The sequence below is a fragment of the Ambystoma mexicanum genome, chromosome 5q, assembly GCF_040938575.1.
Source record: "Ambystoma mexicanum isolate Mex_15411 chromosome 5q, UKY_AmexF1_1, whole genome shotgun sequence".
Taxonomy (NCBI): Eukaryota; Metazoa; Chordata; class Amphibia; order Caudata; family Ambystomatidae; genus Ambystoma; species Ambystoma mexicanum.
The window spans coordinates 1,258,886,048-1,258,899,642 of NC_090933.1; the positions used below are offsets into that span (position 1 = coordinate 1,258,886,048).

The following is a 13,595-nucleotide window of genomic DNA, read 5'->3' on the forward strand; positions in this document are numbered from 1 at the left end:
GTCTTTCTTTTTTGCCTTCCCATCTTGTGTTCGTAAGTTGTTTTGACATTCTCTTGATTTTCTCAGGTGTGAAGTTTAATAACCTCTCTGCGCTTCATGGGCACACTTGAGCACATTTCATGGCCCTCGCACAACTGTGCTTTTCCTTACCACACCTGCATTGTACTAGAAACCGCCTTCATGAACAATTGCTTGCCATCTTGGGTGACGATTTTCAATTTTTCCTTGATCTACTTTGGTGGGATCCAGTTATACCTGTGTCCCTACAAGCTCAATCATACACCTTTCCCTTGAACCCCACTTACCTGGCTGTCTGATCATCTCTTTACTGCTCCTATTTCGCTTGCCCCCACCCCTCCACTTAATCCACTTTCTTCTGCGGGGCATGGATTACCAAATATAGTACCATAGGACGTTAGCATGACCCACAGATGCAAACTCCCCTTTACACACATCCCTAACCCTATCACACAACAATTGAAGTGCTCTACACTGCTGCCTTACCCTATCACACCAGAATTGAAGTGCTCTACATCGATGCTATTTCGGCTTGGCCAGAATACAACCACTTTGGATTTTCCCGAACATAAATCGGCAAGCCCTTCATGGACGTCATTTGGTGGTCGCCAGGGGTCGTAACTGCAACCCCTGAGGTCTCCCTTTCTACCCCTGTGGTCTCCCTTGCTACCCCTAAAAAAAAACTTTAAAAAATATATATTTTTTCTTTTTTTTAAAAAAGTTTTTATTTTTATTTTTTATAATGTGTAAGCTCCTGGTATGTGGCCAGCACCATGTGGCTATTTGTTTCTGGGAGTAGATGACTTTCTTGTTCAGGCCTCTTAAAAAGAGAAAGAGGATGTTTCACAAATGTAACACTTTGAGCAGTGACCCAAATAAGAAAAAGTAGGAATAACAAATAATGTGTCTTTCTGGAGTTTATACGACAATTGATAGACTCATTAAAGGTTTGTTTCAGGTGCACTTCAGGGATGAGTCCCTGATTTAGTCGGTTCTTCAACACCTCAACTCAGCCTTTAATCCTTCTGAGGTTGATAAATGAGTACCAACACAGGTTGGGTGATATTGTATGTATATTTGTTCTGTATGATGCGCTTAAGCGTAAGTGCAATATAATAACACATCATTGTCATTTGGCCTTGGATGTCTGCTTGCATTCACAGTAATTTTTTAATATGGACCTATACGCTGATATTAATGATACATATGGTAATCAATTCTTGTATGAAATGTATGTCACATTATAGTGATATCGTAACCATATTTTGCATACTGTACTTAGGAACAATGCTATGTGATGCCACTTTCTATTTTGTGAAGGGTTGAAAGGTTGCATTACATCGCTTCCCATGATGTCACTTCCAGGTGGGGTCAAATGATATCACTTACTGTGTCATCAGAGGTCAAGGGTCACACACAACTATGACTACAGGTGTAAGCAAACCAACCTTTGGTAGAAGTCTAAACTACACAGTTTTGGTAGCGTGTTGAGCAGCCAGGCTTATCTCAAGAGGGGAATGTCAAGAGTAATGATGTTACACAGAGGTCTACAATCGCAAGTGTTCAAAAAAACTCTTATACTGAAGGTTTTCTTGATAAATACGTATTAGTTTACTTGTCAGTTATAAAACATTGAGTAGAAGGAAGCAATTATATAATAACACAAACATACTTCAATACTTTTCAAGAGGAGTAAAAGGCAAAGGTTATCAGAACATAAAGATTACAATAATTCTTAGACAGTGTAGATACTTTGAGTTCACCAGAAGCGTTAATTCAATAGGCTAGGCCAAAGTCAACGGGCTAAAGTCTTGGATAGGAAAAAGCGGTTCTGGTAAGTAAACGGAAAAGTCTCGGCACAAGTTCTTAGTAGTTTGTAAAAAGAATCATCATATGTTGGGTCACAAGCTGATTAGGCCTGCAAGTTGCAAAAGTTTCAAGCACTTTCACTGCGAGAGGTAAGTTCTCTGTCTTGTTTTACAGGACCTTGCAATGAAGAAAAAGATGCAGCTGACGACTTCTGTTCCTGGCAGTTCTTGCAGATCTCGCTGTTCCTGGGCCTCAGTTGTGGGGACAAGAGGGAGGATGTTGGGACTCCTGCACTGTGACAGTCAAAAGCTCTCAACTGGCAAACTTCAATTTTAGTGGCTGTTTCGCGTTTCAGCTACCGCACTGGTAACAACGCTGGTCCTGGCTGTCAAGGTGGACTGTCCTTGCTTCTAGGGTCCCACACTCAGCTGAGGGGGGTCAGGGTCAGTCGGTCGGACATCGTGGGAGTCCGGAGGATCTTCCAAACGCTTTAGGTCAGCTTACAAGCAACGCACACAATCTGGTGTCCCTATCCCTGGGTCTACAGTTTCCTGCAGCACTCTGAGTAAATGCAGCCAGCTCCGAGATAGGTGTCCAGGTGGCTTACTTGGGAGTTGATTGGTCCTACCAACTCAAAGGGAGAAGTTGTCCTTAGCAGGGCTTCTCTGTCGATGCGAACTTGGTGATTCGGACCTGCAGCAGGGCTTCAACAGGCAAACCAACGGTCCAGGAGTTGCAGCAGCCGTCCTCTTCAAGCTCTTCTTCGGTTCCTTCGTTCCAGTAGTCGACTCTGCCTTCCAAGACAAGAGACTTGCCTTTTATTCAGTTCTCTCCCATTCATTCCAGCCTAGCTGCCACTCACCCAGCAGGGTGGCTGTCCTTGCTGGACAGTCAGCTAGCCAATCATCACAGAGTGCATTTGGGCCTCCAAGGAGACTAAGCAGAGGGAGTTTGGGCACCTCCCACACCTACTGCCTACTCCAGACACTCTGGAGCCCGCCAAAGGTGAATACACAAAGAGACCAAACCTGGTTTTGGCGTGCAGAGAAAAACTCTAGAAGGACCTTTCCATAAAGAAATGGCGATAAAAGAAGAGCAGGACCTGTTTTAACAAATGAGGCGCAGACGCCATCTTGAAAAACATGGCTCTCGCGATTTTACGTTGCCGGAGCTACGAATAGTTAGCGGTCGGGAGAAATCATGGTAGTTTGTTGTAAAACCACTGCCACTAGCCAATCTGAGGAAAGGGTAACATTTGACTGTTACATGAGTATCTAGACATTGGTCATACTAAGTAACCCCTCCAGCACTCTATTGTAAGATAAGGTGTGCTGGGTCTAGGAATTTAAGACTAGTAAAGTCAATGTCACTTTACTTACTCTGGGAAACAGTAGTTTATGCCAGAGAAGGTAATTAAACCTTGGGAAAGCCTGAAGAGCTTCTCTGTGTCACTGCACTGAGGGTGCTGTGTGACACAATTGAAAAAGATGATGCCTATGGGGTTGGTTAGACTCCATAACCAAAGTAAAACACATATCAAAATACATGAGAGAGTGGGTAAAAGGGTCACACACTCTCCGTGTAAAAAAAATTAAGTCCTCAAAATCCAGCAAAGTTGCTGGGGGTCTCTAAGGTAGAGGGAATTGGCACATTTTTGAGAATTCTCCCTAACAGCTAGCCCTGTCATTTTGGTGAAATTACGATCCTGCCCACAGTACCCTGTAGAAAATCCCAAAAGGGTGCTAAAATGAAAGCTGGTTTTCCCAGGTTATTGGTGTGCTTCAGTAATCGCATCCAGCGGATGTTTCTACTGCCTGCAGAGTTTCAACCTCGTTTGGGAGCTTTTATGCACCACAGTAAATGCATATGATAAACAATGTAGTGTAATTTGCCAGGAGTAATACACCGAACTGAAAATTAGGCGATGGAAGTCGTTCTTTGTACATATAAAGGAATATAAACGGGACAAATACACATTTTTTAGATGGAAGTAGGAATACATTTATACATTTATACTTGTTGGTTCTATTTTTTTTTTAAAGGGACATTCTGTCTACACTTGGTTTAATTGATTTATTAAAGCCGTTTTTTGCAGTCTCCGTTGTTAGCTTATTAACTTACACTAAAGACGTTGGGCCGATTCATAAGGAAGTGTGCAAGACCTCTCGCTCGTTTGCTTGTCCTAAATGGTTTTACGGCCCGTATAATCTACAGAAGAGGCGGGGAAGGCATTTCCCACTCCTCAGAGTTCCCAAGGCCAATTCTGAGAACTCTGAAAGAAAGGCCTTCTGTCTGGAAGACAATGGCCAGGGTTTACCCGTGTAAAACGAGGGCACTAATCTCCGAACACATCCCTTCTGGAGCCTGCAATGCCCGGGGGTGTGGCGTTATCTGTGTCAGCCATCCGCCATTGTTGCCACTGACTCTAATTACCGCCTTTTCATTCCGCCCTTAGTGATGGCATTTGCTGCAGATGGATGCTGACTCTCAGCCTTCCCTGGCCTAGGGACGTGCATGGACGTCTCTGTTACAGGAGCTCCCCTGCCTGAGGGCAAACTCTTTCCAGGACTAAGGTCTTGCTTTCAGCAGTGCAGGCAGCGTTTACATATTCAGGCAGACCTGACCCGACGCTCCTGCCCCGGAGACCCGACGCTCCTGCCCCGGAGACCCGACGCTCCTGCCCCGCTGGCCAGACGCTCCTGCCCCGCTGGCCAGACACTCCTGCCACGCTGACCAGACACTCCTGCCCCGGAGACCCAACACTTGTGCACCCTTGAATCTGTTTCAGTACCGGGGAAATCTATATTCCTGGTAAAATGAATCCGCCATTCACCTCCGCCCCCTTTCACCTCCCCTAAACCTCCCACACCAAATATTCTTACAATTTGCTACACAACAAAGTGGGGCAGAGGCGATTTGCCTACATTTCCAGTAGCTGCCCTCCAAAACAACAAATGGTAGGGGGCGAGTTGTTTTAGGCCTGCCCTGAAACCTCTGGGTTTTTATAAAGTTTTATACAAGGAGCCTTATATAGAAGAGTCAGTGTGATTTATTTTGTATTTGATTACTTTATAAAAAGGAACTTCCAAAGAGATTGTCCTCCGACCTTGAAGGGCATGGATTTATACTACCATACCAGGCCTGTACAATTCCGCTAGACTGACCCACATGATAAACACCACCATAGCTAGTGAATCTTTCAATTTCATGTAATAAGACTTGATCCGGCTCCTACTGCATATGTGATCCCAGTTTCTATTCTTAGGTGGTACAGCATGCTTTTGTTCATGATGTGCTGTGAGCTACATGTACCCTTGCCTTGGACAGTGGCTAACCTCATGCTTGTATGGCATCATGGATCTTTATGAGAGTGCCAACCAATCAGATGCCAGAAATGGTCACTGTAAATCACTTGCATGATGCTGTGGTCGGAATCTATCAAGATTAATAATAGTCACTGTGGTGACTGTGGTCTGTTGATGCCAGAAATGGCCACGGTAAATGACTTTCATGAAGCCGAGCCAACAATACATATCTGCTTTGCTGCCTCCTGCCCAGCCACACAAACGCATGCATGCATGCATGCACTGCATTCACACTCATACAGACACCTGCACACTTAGTCGGTTGCCTCAATCTGACACCACTAATCTACATATACATACAGGAACCGTCGACTCACTCATGACTCTTGTGGACACACGCACCACATGCATTATATTCAAGCACACATACAATACAGAACTTCTTACCTTATCTTCTGCTCTATCGGCAGTCCTGGGGAGTGGGTGATGGACGGAACAAATTCAGCCAGTTGTGGTAAAAGCTTGAACACGAGGGGCATGCCGGGCAACAGGATCTCAACTTGTTTGTTACTCAGCAACGTGGTAAAACCAGTGCCACACCCCAATTGCCGACGTACACACACACGTTATTTTTTGTTAATGTCTTTTGAAAATGCAGCGCCAGGCCCATTGGAGTCGGTGGGGGCGGGCACTGTTGAGGTGCCTGGGGGACGAGCACGACTCCTGTCCTCTCTAGCTCCACCGTTGGGTTATGTTCTGAGCACTCAAGGTCATGTGGTGATCTCTTAGTGATATGTTTCCTTGTGTGCGAGGGCTGTATTTTTAGATGGGGCTGATAAAAGGGTTTCTGTTTCAAGAGGGGGTGTAAACAGTTACAAAGCAGCATTTCCATTCCTGTTCAAAATCCTTCAGAAAAGAACGCGCAATTCAAAATACCTTTTCTCTTCTCATTAAATTCTCATTACATTTTTTCTTCTCTCCATCCTTTTCTATTGTGCATTCAAGAACCTTGTCTGGTACACAAGCACCTCAAAATATCATCTTCGATTGAGGCCCAAGAGCAACATGTTGTGATAAAACTACAGCACAGTGACCATTTCCAAGTCCGTCTTTGCCACCTCCATACAGGTTCCTGTTCAGCAACAACATGACCTTCAAGCAGATCTTGCGCTTTTCCATCACTGGAACTTGTGCACATGGGGCATGGGGTGGGGGCCTCGTACCACCTAAACCTTTCAACGTAATGTGATGATGTAGTTGACCGGAAACTGCGGAAGTAGTTTTGTGCGGGTGCAGTGGTTCTTGAATTCGCCTTCTTCTAGTTCTCTTTCTTAAAGAATAGGCGATGTGAGCACTGTGTGAATTGTCCTTGTCTGGAGTTGACTGGTGACATCCCATCGAGGACCTATTGCCCCACTCTAACGTTTACCTTCAGTCTGGAGCCCTTAGGTTGAAACACGTGTTGGCTGTTCTGTTCCCTCAAAAATGCACTACTGTTTCTATGATTATAATTGTAACATGTCACAAGGACACGTCTGATACAGATGCATTGCTACTTGTGTATACTACATGTTTCGTCGCATTGCTGACTAGTGAAACACAGGAGAGAACTCCTTGACAAACACTGCAAGTGCAAAGTTGCCTTTGGTCCCTCTTTACTCCTAGTTAACTTCCCTGGGCATCCAGGGTGTTGTCCCAAACCAAAGCACGTGCAGCATGCTCTTTTGAACCCCTCATCAATATACTTCATATACGCCCAGCGCAGGCGATTACGCGGTTCATCACCCACTTGCTTTGTTCTCTAACACTAAACCCTAATTGGACCCATAGTGGAGGCAGGTCTGGAAAATATGTCACAAGCGTCATTTCTCACTGCTTCTGTTGCGCGCTATTCAGAGCGTTAGAATGGGATAGATGTACGGTGGAAGGGAAGCCAAAGACATGTTCACATCTGCACAACTCTGGAGAAGGCCTTTATACTTCTAGAGCGGACAGTGTATGTAAGATATGCCTCCAACGCTAATCTCGATCATACAGAAGATTTAACACGGAAGTACTTCAAACTCCGTGCTTAAAGCCATGTCTTGAAAGTCTAGGTGCAGACTGAGCATCCAGCTTTTGCGGGCGGGGAGGGGAATCCAGCGGCGGGAAACCCCCATTTAAAGGGCAACCCGAGGAGGTGGAAAGGATTGGCTTCCTCCGCATCTGTGAACACGCCGCCAGTCCTGCTTGCTGTTGTCCTTTTCCTCGTTGCCCACCATCGCCGGTTCCTGCCGCTTGGCGTGGATTGGTGCCTGCTGCCGCCACGCTTTAAATGTGCTCCGCCCAATGGGGGCGGAATGGACCACCCGTCAAAAACTGCACATAATGAAATGTTATGTTTTGTTGTTGCCACGTTGTGTTTTTGGCTAGGTGTATATAAATGTGGCCATCTTTTCTGCAGATTTGTGTGATGTATTCCTCTGCCTTTGCGTGCTGCCCCCTGCTCAGCCCAATCCTTTTCTTTGGATGGTGGGCTGCTCGCAGTGTTGTTGTTGTTTCAGAGCTTTGCAGCAGTGTTGAGATTGCCGTGAGATTTGCCTTTGTTCCTCGCACTCTGCTGGCTTGTGACCTCCATTTCCCCAGGTGATCCGATTGCTCATGTTTCTACAAAGTGTTAGAGATCCTGTAGATCTTTGCATCCTTGCAACTTTATTCAAATCTAAGGACTGGCATTTAAACTCATTGGCTGATCAGGAAGCTACAGGTTCCTTCCATCTGGACATTTGGATTGGATGGGCCTAAAGTCCACAGGTGTCCCCCACATCAATCCAATCCAAAAACGCACTCTTGGTTGCAATTGCACATTTTGATGAATTAGGCATTCTGCCAGAATTGCGTGTGCCCGAGGTTCTAACACCAGTGTGCCAGGCTAAAGAAAAACCCGGACAATTACGTTATCGGACGCCCCGTCCCCTTTTCCCCAAAACTCTGCCCACCTGTGCCGCCACATTTAAACAAAACAAAAAAGTTAAATGACGCCAATCTTGTGCTCCTCTGCCCATACCTCGATGTGATTGACTGCTAACGGTCTGTTTGTAGCCAATCGCACCGAGGTGTTGGCAGTTACTGCAAGGGCTGGAAATCCAAGAGACTTTGCGCTCTTCCCCTGGAAAAGAGTGTAGAACCCTGGAGTCTCCGCGATAAACCCAGTGACTAGGCAGGTATGACCAGGCGTCATGAAATGGGGTGATGTTTTGCGTCTCCAGTGCCAGATGGAGTAACAGACGGGCAGGCATCTGCTGGGTTGGAGAGCAGTTTGATTGCAGGGATACAGTGAAAGTGAGTAACAGTTGCCTAGGCAGACGAGGAGGGTTATGCAACGGAGAGTCAACCCTGAGATGCCTGAAGAAGCACCGCTGGGCAACCGCGAGGGGAATCTGTGCAGCAGGCGGGAACCTAGCAATGCTGGGAGCAGGTGCTGCACATCTACTTATTCTTGAGTCTACAGTGGCGAATTCTCAAGACAGTCTTGCTTGCCACCTTGGCATCCTTTATTTTGGGGCATAAATAATACTAAATAGGAAAGGTATGGCGTTCAATATAGAGTAAGCAATAGAGTTCCTTCCCTGAAGTTGTCGTAGATTAACTGAATACCTACTTGTGGAATGATCACTCGGGAGCGTAGAGCGGCGAGCCCTTTTAAGAAATGGTCTCCAGAGTAGCTCCAACTCTTTGGTTGGTAGGATGAGCTTTTCACATCATTATATTACAAAAGCTAAAACCAGAAGAGAGTCGAGCTAGGGAATTGGAGAATAGGTGGAGTAGCTTGCTTGACGTTAGCAGTATCATAGGCGGCCAGGCACCAATAATCTGCCAAACTTTGTTTGTATGCATTTGTATATCTGCTGGGATTTCTATAATGGAAACCTAGCTTTGCGACAATAGAGCGCTTTCCAACAAGAATAGTGTACAATAATATGGCTATAGTTGGAAGAATAGACTACATTACGTGTGCACCTGGGAGGGGACATGGAGCGAGGCGATGCAGAGGGTTGCATGCAAAGGTTTCAGATCCATTAGGCAAAGGCGGACGGAGTCTTGATTACTCTGTTGCTGACCTCCCACTAAGGCTATATTTCTACAAGTTTCACAAGATTTGGCCCTAGGTCTGCATCAACACTTCCCTTTTTTTTACTCTTGTGCTTTGTTTAGAGAGTGAGCAAATCTATTGTCTTCCTTAACATGATTTTAGATTAAAATGTAAGTGCACCAATCACAAGGTTGTGTTCATGGATAAACTAAAAGATGCTGCCAAGCAAATTGCAAATGTAGCTCTTGTTAGGCCCGCCCACAGATCAATGCCAACGTTCATCCGTACAAGGACTCAAAAATCCAGTTCACATATAAACAGACTATACCACCCCTCTTCAATAAAATGTAAGGCACTCTGATTCTTCACTCGGCAGCACCCCCGCCCCCAAATCCTGCGGCCCTACCAGGTAGGTGCCAACTGTTGTGGAATGGAAGGCAAGAACTCTTGATGGGCCGCCATCAATCTTAAGTCCACAAACCAGATGCACAATTACAGCAGGAATGAGATCAGGAAGTCTCTGATTGCCCCACATGGCCATGTGAGTTACTCGGGCCATTGGGGAAAAAGAGTTATGGAATTCTCAGGTTTAAATTGTGCTCCGCTGGGAAAGGGACCTGGGGCGCCCCCTAGAGCCAGAAGCGTGGGGCAGAATATGGGTAAGGCTGCACAAAAGCACCCAGTGTGTTACCAACAGGGACTGTGGATATAAGGTGTGCTACAGGTACTATATCACGCCAGCTCAACTATTCAAATCGGGGATAAGCACCTCACCGAACTGCTGGAGAGGCTGCCTACAAGAGGGATTACTATTCCATCTTCTATGGGACTGCCCAAAGGCAGCACACTACTGGAAAGGGGTGCTGAATCACGTCCGAGCAATCACGGGCCTCAATATCCCGTGGGACCCCAGAATCATCCTGCTGGGGGACACGGGGAACGGGGAGATGCCACTTTTGGGGAACACGGCCTGTCTGTGCACACATCTTCTAACAGCAGCCAAGATAGCCCTCGCCCGTCTTTGGAAGCACCCGGAGGGCCCCTCGATTCCATTGTGGTGGGCCAAGTGCTGGGACATAGTCACAGCGGAAAGGGTCACAGCACTCCGTATGGGCAATCTCAATCCCTTCCGCAACACTTGGGCACCATTTATAGACTATGCAGGATGCTATCCAGCTCTTACACAAAAGCCTCCGACCGCCCGCTGTTTAGAGTGAACTATAAGCCGATGTATTTCCCCCCCCCCCCCGAGTCAGGCATCGGCCTGCTGGCCTCTCGATTCCGCGGCCTAGTAACGTATTGAATGAACTATGCGATAGCTTATGATTTTTCTCACCACTGCAATGAATTGTGCCTTCTTAAGCCGTTGCCAATGCTGTTGTCTATTGTTTGATTGTTGTCTTCTTAATTGATAAATAAAATATCTATGTTGAAAAAAAAGAATATGTGCTCCGCACCCTCCCCGCCATCCCTAGCATCCGTGAGACTCCCAGATCCTAGAACTGTTGTAACCAAATGGGACTTATGGTGGTTGCCTTATTGAACAAAATTCCAGAAGTGGGGCCCAGGAACGAGGCCAAGATGAGGTTCATGCTCCTCAAGGCTGAGACCCAACTTCATTGCCAAACTCTGCAATGCATTATTTCCTTGGCATTGCTTGCATGGCAGGAAAGGCCAGCTGTTGTCACTCACACAGTCTCTGCGCCACAAGGCACGATCATAATGCCAGAACAGATGTGGAAATTCTGGTACCTTCAGACGGGCCACTGTTGAACCACCAGGCTTCAGGTGATAGCTATTCAATAGAGGCTGACCTAGACTCTCCTTATTAGTCCCGATGCAGAGGTTGCAAAGGCTATTCGCCGATCACAACCATTTAATGAGAGGCAGAACAGAGAGGCTACAATGTGATGGGCGACCTTACTTATAGAAAAAACTGTATGGTACCTAATGACTAATCCTCCATTGTAGCTGTACAAACAATCGGAGCTAAACTATGCAACAGTATTGTTTTACTGGTCGCTTGTAAGCACCTACCGTCCCTTTGAATGTAGCTGTCCACTTGAAGCCGGATTCATGAAGTGGGTGCATCTTTCCCAGTTTGGAAAGCCCTCCCCTGATCACTCCATATAGAGAAGATACTTACCTTTAAGGTGTACAGCCTCCTACTGGATAGTGTGACGAATCGCAGGCATTCGGCTCTTGTCCCCTAGGGGGAGACTTCCCCTGTGAAGCTAGGGAGGTGAGCCCGTTCCGCAAGACCCTCCCTAGGGATCGGGGCAAGTGGTACCTCACTGAGAGAGACTCCCCCGTGGGGACAAGGACTCCCATTCCTGTGAGGAACTCCCTGAAGGATCTATCATAGCCGCTTATATGGGATGGTCTTCCGTGGAGAATACTATGGAGGTTTCATACCTGCCTGAAGGCAATGCGGAAAGGAATCCATCTGAGGGAGTAGGAGGAGAGAAGAACCTGATATGCAGGGAAAGCCCCCTGACCTCATCACGCCTTGTGGAGGCAGAATCAAGGTACTGTACAAGGTACATTGCGGAGCCAGCAAGTTTGGAAGAAGCAGAGCAGTAGGTTGCAAGACGTCGGAATCCCAGTGTACAGACCACAAGGAAATACAAACTAGAAGAGGAAGGTACTTATTAGTCGTGCAACTACAGTGTAGAGTGGTGGGTAGGACGCCCGAAGAACAGTGGCAAGACTACTGTGCAGGTAAGTCTGAACACCAGCTTATGCTGACCGTAGATGTCCAATGCCGAGCCGAGAACGGGGGACTGATGAAACAGCGAAGAGAGCGAAAAACAGTACCCTGATCTAGAGCTGAGCCCTTCAACCCATACACGCATCAGGATGGGTATCGGGGGGGAATAGGGAACAGCGGGAAGCCGCCAGGGAATTATTATTTAAGTGAAGCAACTCGTCCCAGTCTTGAGGACTAAACCATAACCAGAAAGCTGAATTGTTGGAGCTGTGGAATAATCCGGTAAAGTCAGACCGGGAGTATATGAAAAGAGAAAGAAAGTCGTCCCAGTACCGAGATCAAAATAGTGTTGAAGAGCCCAGATGAGAAGGGCAGTGAACAACAAGTGATGGGCGAGACATTTAAACAACCCAGCTGGGGAACTAAGAGACCAGGAACGGAAATCTTGGGATGAAGGGCAAGAACCCTATGTGTGTAAAGTTAAAGCATGTGAAAAGGAAAAGCCTAAAACATATAACGAGAAAGGAAAGATGAGGCTCGCAATTGAAGAGGATAGAAGTACCCTGAGTCCCAGAGATGGTACAATTGTCAAAGAATGTCTACAAGGAAATAGAAGTAAAGATACTTTACAAAAAGCATAAACAGAAAGACTGTGAAGAACGTGTATGTGATACTAAAAAGAGGAGAAACGATTGTAGGGAAAACTACTACCAAGAGAGGACCCTAGAAAGGTCAAGGAACGCTGGTTTTCTTGAAGAAAGACTATCAGAGCGCACTATACTAAGAAGTGTGTGGTACAATAAGACATTTTGATAAAGAGAAGACCAAGGGAAGATGAGACATTTGATTGGCCTATTTCTACTTTAGTTATATCTAGTAGTAGAGTCAGGGAGGGTTATCCTGGACAGAAGACAGTTACTTTGGACTGCCTGACAACTGACAAGCACCTTTAGTTTGTTTAGATAGGTAGGGTATGCCCTTTAGTCATAGAGATAGATAGGCCTTATTCTTTTAGTTTAATAAAGAGAGTTAAAAAATGTCCTCAAAGTGTCTGACTCCTTCTTCAGACGTATCACAATAGCCATCTGCTGCATTACTAACAGTGAGGTAGCACAGTGGCCCACATTGGTAGGATACGTAATACGTGTGAAGTACATATATGCCCCTTCCAACACCGGATAAGGAAATGTCTGAATGCCTCGTTGCAGAGGAAGACAAAAATACTTTACAAACACATAAAGCAACAATCAGGAGTATGTATCATGAGTATCACAGAAGACAACGTGCTCGCCTGGGAAACGAGACGATACGGAGCACCACAGATTCGATCCCTGGGTCCGCGCTTAGAAACCTCTTTGTATTAAGCGTGTTATAAATAACCTATCATATCATATCAAATCACTATCAACCTCAACATTTGTACATTACAAAGCCTTTTAAAGACCAATGTTAGCTAAACTTCCTTTTTCACCCAACTCCCTGAGTTGGTTAAAGAGTACTTTAGAACTCCAGTTTGCACTAAGCAACTGGATTCCATCGACCCCAGACGAAGTACAATAGTAAATTGTGCCGAGGTGGAGGTCTCCACTCAGAAAGCAGCTGTTTGATAGCATGACTAAGCAGACACAAGGGTCACCCAATTGTTAGTTTCTTATATCAAATCCTACTGTATATTGAGGAT

General features: G+C 46.0%; 1 protein-coding gene and 1 long non-coding RNA gene across 3 annotated transcripts in view; one reads left to right on the forward strand and one right to left on the reverse strand.

The window, feature by feature from the left end:
- Positions 1-13,595, forward strand: part of ARHGAP39 (Rho GTPase activating protein 39) — a 1,402,702-nt gene that overhangs the window by 190,142 nt on the left and 1,198,965 nt on the right. The gene's annotated exons all lie outside the window — the stretch shown is intronic.
- Positions 1-13,595, reverse strand: part of LOC138497997 (uncharacterized) — a 216,548-nt gene that overhangs the window by 172,679 nt on the left and 30,274 nt on the right. The gene's annotated exons all lie outside the window — the stretch shown is intronic.